This window comes from Photinus pyralis, unplaced genomic scaffold (assembly GCF_008802855.1).
Source record: "Photinus pyralis isolate 1611_PpyrPB1 unplaced genomic scaffold, Ppyr1.3 Ppyr1.4_LG9, whole genome shotgun sequence".
NCBI lineage: Eukaryota > Metazoa > Arthropoda > Insecta > Coleoptera > Lampyridae > Photinus > Photinus pyralis.
Genome location: NW_022170878.1, coordinates 5,389,029 through 5,401,075, shown reverse-complemented (window position 1 = coordinate 5,401,075; position 12,047 = coordinate 5,389,029). Strand labels below are relative to the sequence as shown.

The window sequence follows — 12,047 nt, the reverse complement described above, 5'->3', positions numbered from 1 at the left end:
GACAAATTACAAAAAGAACTTTACAAGACACCTTTTAAAACATTCCGATTCTAAAGAATTTAAATGTGCTAATTGTGATTACCAGACAAATAGTAAACTCTATTTTAAGCGACACCTTTTAACGCACGCAAACCGTTTTTACAAGGAAGAAACTTCTCTTTAAGTTTATTAATTCTGTGTCACATATTTTTGTTTACAAATGTTGAAAACACATTTCGCAATATGCAGTGGTTTTTTTGGTATATAGAATAGAATATGCATAAGTATATGGAATCAAACATAACTTAAACGTATGTAATTTTCTGCTTTAATTTTTACCTATTATGCGAGCTGTTAGAATTAAATTTGCTTACATGTAAAAACTATGTCGATTTAACAATTTTGTAATGATAAAGAAATAATAGGTATTTATTTATAAGGATTTTCTTTAATTTATTGTTTAATTAGTGAACAACGAAGTCAATATTTAGTCTATTTGGCAATTATGTGAACCACCTGGTCGTCCACTATGACCCTTAAATGTCATGTAGAACTGCAGGAAAATAAATGAGACTACCACTTCACTATTTGTTACTGAAAATGACTTCAAAAGGATATTAAAACTTGGTTAAACATTTATTTTCGCAATTTTATAAATCGCATTAGGAAGTCTCTTCTACATGAAATGCATTGGTGATTAGTCGGACTTTCTCTAGTCCAGAAGGTATCTGAAGGTCCTGGATATGGTAACCTTAGACTACATTCCGGCATTTACCTCTGCACGGGCGAAACAGGTAAAGACATTCAGAAAAGGCAGATCCATACAGATACACAAAGAATTGAAGTCGCTAATCAATCTCAAACAATTCACAATCGGAATAAAATTTACATTGAATGCAAATAAAAGTAAATTCAAGGATCACTTATCCTTGAACTGAAGACAACATAATTTACATTAAGTAATTTCAATTAAAACTAAGAGCGTTGCCATTTGTTATGGAACAAATGTTACACAAAACTGACAATTAAAGTTAGAACAAATTGAACTGTACCCACTGGACGTAGAATGCAAAGTGATGCCAAACTTTACCATAAACCTCTAACTTAATGTAAAATCGGCAAAGCTAAATCAAGACACTATTCCCTTAATATGAGGCGTTTGAACCCCCCCCCCCCCGGGAAGAGGTCTCTAAAAGGCATGATGACGCCGTTCCGAAATCCATGCCCATCTTCAAGATAACATTTTAGTAAGTAACGAAGCATTGGTTACAATAAAGAACGAAAGTACCAATACTGCACAGTGTTCCAAATTGTTCAATATTGAAGAATTACAACAACAAACTGATTGTGAATGGAATATTAAAGTTTCCAATGATTTTTTTGGTGACTTCAATCAACAAACAACAGTCAGCTGCAGGGTCTTTTGAAGCATAGTGTTTCAGGCTATAACTGTGCTCATTGTGAATATGGAACAAAGAATAAACAACTGCTTCAACGGCACATTTTAACACACAAAAGTTATGCTCTACAATGTGGTAGTTGTGATTACAACACAAACAGTACATCCTACTTTAAACAACACCTTTTAACAAACAAAATTTCTAAAGATTTTAAATGTACTGATTGTGATTATGAGACAAACTACAAATACTACTTTAAGCAACACGTTTTAAATCATACTGATTCTAAAGATTTTAAATGTGAGCATTGTGATTATGGAACAAATGTAAAACAGTGCCTCAAAATACACATTTTAACACACAAACTTTCTAGAAACGTGCTAAGGATTTTAAATGTGGTAATTGTAATTACCAGACAAATGTTAAATCCCACTTTAAACAGCACGTTTTAAAACATAAAGATTCTAAAGCTTTTAAATGCGCCAATTGTAATTACAGGACAAACCACAAATACTACTTTAAACAACACCTTTTAAATCATACTGATTCTAAACATTTTAAATGTGCTAATTGTGATTATGAAACAAATTACAAACCCAGCTTTAATCAACACCTTTTAAAACATAAAGTTTCCAAAGATTTTAAATGTGCTAATTGTGATTACAAAACAAACAACAAATACTACTTTAAACGACACCTTTTAAATCATACCGATTCTAAAGACTTTAAATGTGCGCACTGTGATTATGGAACAAATAGCAAACAGTGTCTTAAAAGACACATTTTAAGACACAAACTTTCCAGTAACGTTCTAAAAGGTAGTAATTGTGATTACGAGACGCGTAACAAATACCACTATAAGCAACACTTTTTTCAAGATTCTAAATGCCCTAATTGTGATTACCAGACAAATGTTAACTCCCACTTCAAAAAACATCTTTTAAAACATACCGATTCTAAAGATTTTAAATGTGCTAGTTGTGATTACGTGACAAATTACAAACCCAGCCTTAAACAACACCTTTTAAAACATATGGTTTCTAAGGATTTTAAATGTGCTAATTGTGATTTATGATTACGAGACAAATATCAAAAACCACTTTAAAGAACATCTTTTGATACATAAAGATTCTAAAGATATTAAGTGCACTAAATGTAATTACCAAACAAACAACAAATACTACTTTAAAAGACACCTTTTAAAGCATACCGATTCCAAAGATTTTAAATGTGTTAAATGTAATTACGAGACAAGTAACAAATACAACTTTAAACGACACTTTTTAAATCATTCTGATTCGAAAGATTTTAAATGTGCTAATTGTGATTACCAGTCAAATGTTAAATCCCATTTTAAACGTCATCTTTTAAAACATACGGACTAAGGATTTTAAATGTGCTAATTGTGATCACAAGACAAATGGCAAAAACAACTTTCACCTAGGACTGTTAGGTGCACACTAAAGTCCAATGTAAAAAATAGAACGCGGCAACACAATAAAAAAACAGAGTAGTACATAAGAGAGTTGGTTTTTGTAAACATATTCTAAAATAAAATTTTTATGATCAAATAAAACCAAATTCAAGGATCACCCCTGAGTTGCACAGCTGAGGGTAACTGTTATGTAGGCTTTCTCGATGAAGATCACTACTTTTAATTATTAAGGCGGATTTAGGCTCGTACGCAGAACGGCGCTGCTGCAGAAAGTCGCAGCCGCAGGTAGTTCGAGACCATGTTGATATACGGCCTTGTTTACGCTTGAACGCACCAATACAAAACGTAGGTTGCCGCAAATATGCTTGTCTGTAGGAGACGCAGAAGTTCGCAGAATTTAAACTTTGTACGCAGTTGTTTGTAGTCGGGCGTACAGCTCTTCTTGATCCTTTGTCACCATACTTGAAAAACATTTAGAAACCTTCCAAATTTTCTCCTATATTTGTTAACAGGTCTTACTGCCCACCGTCGTACCCTCCTTTGAGTATGCAAGAGCCCCAACTCATTACTTAACGCCGTTAATAACAGTATTTTCTTTAATTTAATTCTCTTCTTGTCTGCCATTGCAGAAATTAATCAAAAATCTGTTATTTTTCTATTCACTTAATCAACCACGTTATTTAACGACCAAAAGAGGTTAGGTTTTAATTGTCAATTTCGACACTTGAACACTGAGAACAACTGCGTACCAACATAAACAGATAGATCACTAGTACACACGGGGGCGTACTTCTGCAGCTGAAATTTCCACTCACTTCTGCAACGTGTGCATTCTGCGTACGAGCCTAAACCCGCCTTTACTTAATTTAATTTTCAGGTTGTTTAGTTGTACAGATCATAGAACTGTATCTACGTATACAGTTCTATGGTACAGATACATGTATTGCTGTCATTTTATATCATGAGCATGCGTAATACAATACTAGTAGGGAAGTGGCTCTATAGCCTATACAACAAATGTCAGTGCGCCCCCAAACGCCTGACAGTGCTGGTTCTCTCGTAAGGTCTACGCTTATTTTCCCACGCTTAAACATTAACCCTTTGTTTTAGTTGGAGAGACTACACTAGTGTACTTTTATCTGCCTCTCTGTATCATTATAATTGCGAATGTGGTGCTTTTTGCGCGGACCGCTTTCAGGATACGGGAAAGTGGTGCCTGGATTCACTCGGTTTCAACTATGCTGATGTCAAGCTGCACCTTTATAATGAAGTAATTACTTCAAAGATACAGCGGTGATCGCGTAAAATATCAATTTCGTGCGAATATGGCTTCTATACTAGCACGACTGAGCGCTACGCCGGTTCAAAACCGAATGCCCTCAAAAATCTCCTCCGGATTAATCCCCACCTATCTTTCCAAATTAATTGACGCCACAAAATGGTTCTTTATTAATGCCATCTTTTGATCAAGAATTAATCCGATTCGTTTCATCTAGCGAATTCCAAGAGGGCTAAGGTCATAGCCCAAAATCCCACGCTCGTTTAAATGTGGAATCTTACTATTCATAAGGCATTCAGAAGCAAAATTCTAGGTTCAGGACGAGTCTATGGTTCTTCCACGCTAACTTTGGCCATGGAGGCATCTCTGGGACTAGAGCAATGGAGGCAAAGGCTCGAAAGGCTTCCTTACGGCTAAACGATTGTGACGATGCAGCCTTGGGCAAGGGCGGATCTGGGAGCAATCCTTCAGATCCAATCCCCTGCTCGCAAGAAAGGATGTGATTCGGGCTATCTTACTAAGACCAAGAGTTATAAGGTCACTCTCCCGGATAGGGAGCAGTGGCTGAACTCAGATGGCCCGTTCTTCAAACCGGAGAGATTAAAATTTTATCTCCAGTGGATTCTTCCATTTCTGAATCTGAGTCTAAAAAATCTTGTTTGTCGAACGGTTTCTAATTGGTGATATGATTTTTTAAAACTTTTCCAAGCTGAACTGGAAAAGCGCCCCCTTTTCTTTGCAGGGTAGGGTGCTATAGTACCTATATCAAATTTTTTAGCAGTTGCTGAAGCTCATATTTTATTCTTTGCACCTTTGAGCGTTAATTTTAATATTTACGGGTATCAAATCATGAGATGAATAAAGTGGTTTCTTCACTACCTGATTTACCATTATGATTTATTTAATTTTTTACATTTAATGTATAATTAACACAAGCGTATGTTGTATGGAAGGAGGTGCTTACTACAATGTTCCTACGCTTCCTATTCCGGGTCGCAACACATTATCTTCAACGCATCCATTTCACAATCGTAAGGACTGAAAAGCCAGAAGGAATAGTGTCAATTAAATTATTCAACAATTTGTTCCAGTGAAAACAGTAATCATTTTATGGTACTAGACGAAAGCTTATACCAAAAATATCTGGATTAGAGAAAAGAAGAACTTACCAATACACTTTACCATGCTCGCAAATTCCATTGGTACTGCAATAACAGCCTCTGAAGCTGCAGGCTGCTACCATACCAATTAATACCATTAGTAGAGTAGTCACGATCAGTAGCTTAAACATTTTGAATTCTGTATTTAGATACTTCACGTTTGTCCACGCTTTTATAGTATAGGTACAGTTGAGAGGCGGAATCTTATCGTATTTCGTTGATTACAGATTAGCCACTTCAATTTTCAAGTGTTTGTGCGGCATTCCTTGTCTCCTTCGATCATGCTGGCATCTTTAGAACTTCTATGACCCCTTCGGCTTCTGCCGAGACGAGCATGTTCATCTTAATAATTATCTATCCAAGCTCATGTCAGCATTGGAGTTCTTTTTATTATCTTGGTAGATATTTTCCACATTTAAAACACTATCGTGTCTCGTGAAATCATATCTTGTATCAATCTCGACTCAGAACAACAAAATACACTTGAACACGTGTAAAAAAATTAAAAAACAAACGAAAAACAACAATCTGAAGGCAAAGCACTTGATAATTATTTATATCCAGAGGTGAACATGAGGTTTGTTAGGTCGAAGAATCCAGAATGGTCGAAGATCAGGAGCAGGAATGGTGCAATTTCTAGAAAGGCAAACAAACTGAGATAACCGAGTGGAAACGTAGTCGCTCGAAGAAAATCAAATAAATCGTGTCAAAGAGGCCGAAAGTGGACAATGATCTGAATAAACTAACGCAACCAGAGAAGATAAAAAATGATCAAAGTCCTCGTGTGAGATCGAAGGGACTTCAGCGCATTTTTGTGTGGCAGATCAGTGTTTTATTAGCCAATATTGACTCCACCATCAATAAGATCTTGCCGAAAGCTACCACGTTCACTTTGTCGGTACCATTTTCTCACTTACCGTGCACTTGCAATTCGCGTTTGAAGTTTTGACTCCACCATCAGTAAAATCCTTTGGGGGTTACCATATTCCCTTTGTCGACACCCACTTCTGATCACCCGCAACAATTCGGATTTGAAGTTTCGACTCCACCATCAGTAAGATCTCGTCGGGGGTTACCACATTCCCTTTGTCGATACACAGTTCCGACGTCCCGTTCATTCGTAATTCACATTTTGGTAGATTTCGCTAAAATCCCGGCATAAAATCGTATTCAACTTTTGGGTACTTCACATAGCTCGACCTTCTATTAGTGACACGAGAAAGAGAGACCGCGATTCGCGCTGTAAGAAACTTTTGGGCGCCCAAAGTCGACTACCCCTCGAAGCGCGCCGCGCAAAAGGTGGTTTATTTCGCCCCTAGGAAAAAAAACAAAATTCCGCCACGCAGGAGTTGTGCGCGTTGACAAGATCTTCCCGACGACACCAATTTGAAAACAATCGGAGAAAAACTGTAGAAGAAGATAGATAAAAACTGAAAAATCTCCAGGTTAGTATAATACGCTCGGGGATGGCGTCCAGATGTCGTCGACTCCAAATCTTGTAGCCCCATCCCTAACGTTCTTAATTACACGGCCCCGATAGTTACATGTACACTCCTTGTCTTTTTACAAGCGTTTTTCTACGGGCGCGCATTTACTGCCAGCCAGCCAGCCAGCCAGCCACCAGCCAGCCAGCCAGCCAGCCAGCCAGCCAGCCAAAGTGAGATTAAAAGCTACTTTTTACAAAAAAAATTTTTTGCAAAAATGCGCTAAAAAGAACCGACGCGTTGTTAGGATTACAGAGAGGGGAAAAATGAGGTTGGGTGGATTCTGGCCGTACTAATTTTTAGAATTTGAAGAGATCAAAAATTATGAGGAGGCAAAACCCGAATGCTTATTTCTGGATTACTAGCACTATGTGCTACGCCGGCTCAAAACCGAATGGTCTCAAAAATCTCCGGAATAATCCCTACCTATCTATGCTAATTAAATGGCGCCCAAAATGGCATTTTATTAATGAAATCGGTCATTTTTTATTAAGCATTAATTGGATTTGTTTCTTGTAGCGAATTACAAGCACTTTCGTGATCTCGAATCTCAACTGTACTGTAGGCCCCGCACGAGGGGCAAGTCACAAGCCCACAGAGACGGGACTCTGCTAACGAAAACTCTTCGGTTTAGAATCTATGTGGGATATGAGTTGCTATTTCCATGTTGCTTTTAATTTAATAAAAGGGTTTTATTGCACCAAAGATGAGCCACCGGATGTACATCAGCTACCTTGTTTTGTTATCTGCTTGCAATCCAAGCATTTCTTTGTTTTACAACTTGCTTTTAAGCGTTTTTTGCTGTCGTGCTTTGAATACGTGATTTATGCAACAATTTCGTATTTACGTCTTATTACTATTAAGATTGTTATCGAATGACGAATGCAACCTTTGCCGGTACTTGAGCTACAGCCAAAGCTAGTATATGTTAAGCATTGAATAAAAATAGTGTTTTTATTCAATATTAATGGTTAATAGTTATAAAATAGGGTGTGATCTCAGAGTAAGACACTCTAAGGGCGGGATTGGTTAGAAATTGGTATTGTGTGATATTTTTGATAAACAAGAACACATTTCTTGATAACGTTATTGATACTAGATATGGACGGAAATGATGTTGCACCACTCATTAAAATCGAACCAAAACAAGAAGAAGAAATCGATTCAAATCTTCAAGAAAACGTTTTAGTTAGCAACGACGCATTGGTTACAATAAAGAACGAAATCACCAATACTGCACAGTGCTCCAAATCCCTTTATAATGAAGAAGGACAACAAACTGATTGTCGATGGAATCATGTTTCCAATGATTTTGAATGTGACTTCGATCCACAAACAACAAAAAGTAAGCTGCAAGTTAAACAATTGCTTCAACAGCACATTTTAACACACAAATGTAATGTGCTAAAATGTGCCAATTGTACTTACAAGACAAGCAACAAATACCACTTTAAAAGACATCTTTTGAAACATACGGGTTTGAAATGTGCTAATTGTGATTACGAGGCAATCAACAGATACTACTTTAAACGACACCTTTTAAAACATACTGATTCTACATCATTTAAATGTGCTAATTGTGATTACAAAACAAATGATAAATACTATTTTAAAAAACACCTTTTCAATCATACCGGTTCCAAAGTGTTTAAATGTGCTCATTGCGATTATGGAACAAATAATAAACAATGTCTTAAACGACACTTTTTAACACATAACGATTCTAAAGATTTTAAATGCGCTCATTGTGACTATGAAACAAAGTATAAAACTAGCTTTAAACAACACATTTTAAATCATACCGATTCTAAAGATTTTAATTGTGCTCATTGTGATTATGGAACAAATAGTAAGCAATGTCTTAAACTACACCTTGTTAAACATACCAATTCTAAATATTTCAAATGTGCTCATTGCGATTACAAAACGAAGTATAAAACTAACTTTGAACAACACCTTTTAAAGCATACCGATTTTAAAGATTTTAAATGCACTCATTGTGATTATGAGACAAAGTATAAAACCAGCTTTAAACAACACCTTTTAAGTCATGCCGATTCGACAGGTTTTAAATGTGTCAATTGCAATTACAAGACAAATGTTAAAGTTTATTTTAAAAGACATCTTTTGACACATACAGTTTCTAACGATTTTAAATGTGTCCATTGTGATTACAAGACAAATCTTAAAGTTTACTTTAAACGACACCTTTTAAGACATAAAGTCTCCAAAGATTTTAAATGTGCCAATTGTAATTACCAGACAAATGACAAATGCAACTTAAAACGACACCTTTTAAAACATACCGATTCTAAAGATTTCCAATGTACTAATTGTGATTATAAAACAAATTACAAACACTACTTTACACGACACCTTTTAAAACACACCCATTCTAAACATTTTAAATGTGCTAATTGTCCTTACGAGACAAATTACAAATACTACTTTAAACAACATGTTTTAAAACATACCGATTCGAAAGATTTAAAATGTGCTCATTGTGATTATGGAACAAATAATAAACAATGTCTTCAACGACACCTTTTAAAGCATAGCCATTCGAAAGATTTTAAATGTGTTCATTGTGATTACAAGACAAATGTTAAGGTGTACTTTAAACGACACCTTTTAACACATAGTTTCTAAAGAATTTAAATGTGCTCATTAATTTAAACAACATTTTTTAATGGACACAAACCGTTTTTACATGGAACAAATTTCTCTTTAAGGTAATCATTTAATTGTATAGTGTGTGTGTGGCTTCATGAGAGGGAGGGTGTCCTAATCTACGTTAATAAAATGTTGGCTATATGTTTGTGGATCTCAGTGCAAGACATAAAGATAGAGACGCCTTACGTTTGTTCAAAGCCTGTCAATATTGAAGGCAATTTGTCACATTTCCCGAGATTGTTATATCTTGCTCTATAGATTTTTTTTTATGTTCTACTTTTAGCTGCTAGGAGATATTAGAATTAAAAGTAGACATTTGCTCACTTGTGGAAACTCGTCGGTTTATTTATTTACCCCCCACAACGTTCAATTCACCTTCGAAAAAAAGCAACCGCGAATCAATTTGGCCCAGCCAATTAAATTAATTCTGGGAATCAAATCCAAGATGGCGGAAAATGTGGCACACTTCTACTAGGGTTTCTAAAAGTCTTGACGGAAAAAAGAGCTACTTTAGTTCCTAGACATGTTTTGAACAGACTAATAAACGCACACATTTTTCGAGTTTCTAAAAGGCTCTTTGGGAGCTCTCACGGTCTTTTAATACTGAACAATCCTTTTAAACAGTCGATGAATTAAAAAGTGACGGCGTTGGCAAAAATTCTTCTATTAATATGTCAAAATCTAATTTCATTTTGTGACAATTTTTCGGTCTCAGATTTTCTGGCATTTCTTGCCATTGTTGGGTTTACTAGAAAAAGGAGTGCTATAGGAATAGCCTTGCCTTGAGATTATTATTTTGGTTTGATTTTAAATTGTTTATGCCTTTTCGAGTGGCATTGTGATAAATATTACGAGAATAGCAGATAAAAGATTAGATTGTGCATGTTTTAGATACGGGAAATACCGATCAAGGCAACAAGATGAACTGCGTTTTGCTATAACTCGAAGAACATAAACTCAATGATGGCAAGAGTAATGGGCGACTAAGAAGAGCTTGTATTGTTCGTGCGCCCATCTGCGGCGAGTCCCAAGAAATAAACGATGGAGCCGAAGTGAAGGGAAAGAAGTGGGGGATGGTAATTAAAGCCGAAGATTACAAGAAGGCGGACAATGATGGCAAAGAAGCCAAACATCAAACGGAAGTTACAAAAAAATATATCAAAAGATGAAATGTGTATTTCATTAGTTCCGGAAAACGCTGATAGAACTCCGCTTAGGGCAAAACCCATCTATACGCTATAGTCTGGTAGACATTTTTGGGTAGGTATTTGAGGCACGCTGAAAACTTGTCCAACACTTCTCCAATAATACCCAAACACAGAAATGCAGACCTGGCTGAGAAGTGGCGGGGTTATAACACTTTGCCAGGGGCCTTCAAAATTTGAAAAAAATAATGTCATTAATTTGTGAATTAATTTCAGACATATGCAGATATACACTAAAACGCTGCAACAACTATTAAGTATGCGAAATCGATAAAAAAAACTTGTCTGAAATTGATTGACAAATCAATGACGCAGGGCCAAGGGACTCCTGATTTGAAGTGTATACTGGCCGCAATAAATATAGTGTACTTTGATCACTTTTTACGAGAGTTTCAGGAGAATTGTCTTTATTTCGGCATAAGAAACGTGAAAATTTCAACATGATACAATTACAACTAATTCAGATGACATTAATAACTAACTACTTCCTACGCATTCAGATACTCGACTGGGCATACATTCTTTTTTCAAACTTTGAAGGCGCCTGGCAAGGTGTTAGCCCCGCTTAACCAAAAATGTCTACCACCTCTCCTACTACTTTTTTTTTTTTTTTTTAGGCATCGGCTTCTGTGGCCATTAGCCTCGGCTTCTGTGGCCATTAGCCTTACTTCACTTTTCGAATTGGCATATTTTGACGGTTATAGCCTATTCAATATACCGATGTTTCTCATAAAATTGATTGTGTTTACACATTCATCTCTTCCTTTCAGGTTGTCTTCCCAATTCCTTTTAATATTAAAGGTAACGCGTTGTGCGTCGTATTGTGTGCAATCACATAGTATATGCTCCGCCGACAAGGCAACGTCGCATGTCTCACATTCGGGAGCGTTCTCTCCCATCAGCAAGAAACTATGCGTAAGGGCGGTGTGCCCTATCCGCAATCTGTATAGTTTCGTTAGAGCGTATCTTCCCAACTTTACATGCAGTAATGGTCCTGGGTTTGGTTTAATCTTCTTCAGTTTCCTTTCTGCCTCTGTTCACATTCCCTCCCACTTGTTTTTCACTTGACCCCCAGCAATCAACCGCCGCGATTTTTTGGTCGAGTCCGACCCCCATCAATCATCCGCCGCGATTTTTTGGTCGAGTCCGTGAAATCTACCACATCTAAATCTAATTCTTCCAGAACTTCTTTCGCTCGCATGCCCAGAGATCTACAGTTATTCAATCGCGCAGTTCCCGATTGATTCACGAGTATTCGGTGGTTCGGGTGGTTGTCGTTTAACAACACATTTAAATAATACAGCGCGGAGATTTGCTTTCTACGCAGGGACAGCGGAAGAACGTTTACCTCGACGTGAAGGGCGTCGATCGGACTCGTCGGAAAGGCTCCGAGTGAATACCTCAGTGCGAGGTTCTGGACTTTATCGAGTTG

The 12,047-nt window shown here is 36.7% G+C and overlaps 1 long non-coding RNA gene across 1 annotated transcript; it reads right to left on the bottom strand.

Annotated features, from left to right (window-relative positions):
• Window positions 1-4,973: 4,973 nt before the first annotated feature.
• On the bottom strand, window positions 4,974-5,733 carry LOC116181538. Its single transcript, XR_004147272.1, has 2 exons — window positions 5,263-5,733; window positions 4,974-5,131 (listed from the first exon to the last, which is right to left on the bottom strand). It is a non-coding gene; the product is annotated as an uncharacterized LOC116181538 (long non-coding RNA).
• Window positions 5,734-12,047: the final 6,314 nt, after the last annotated feature.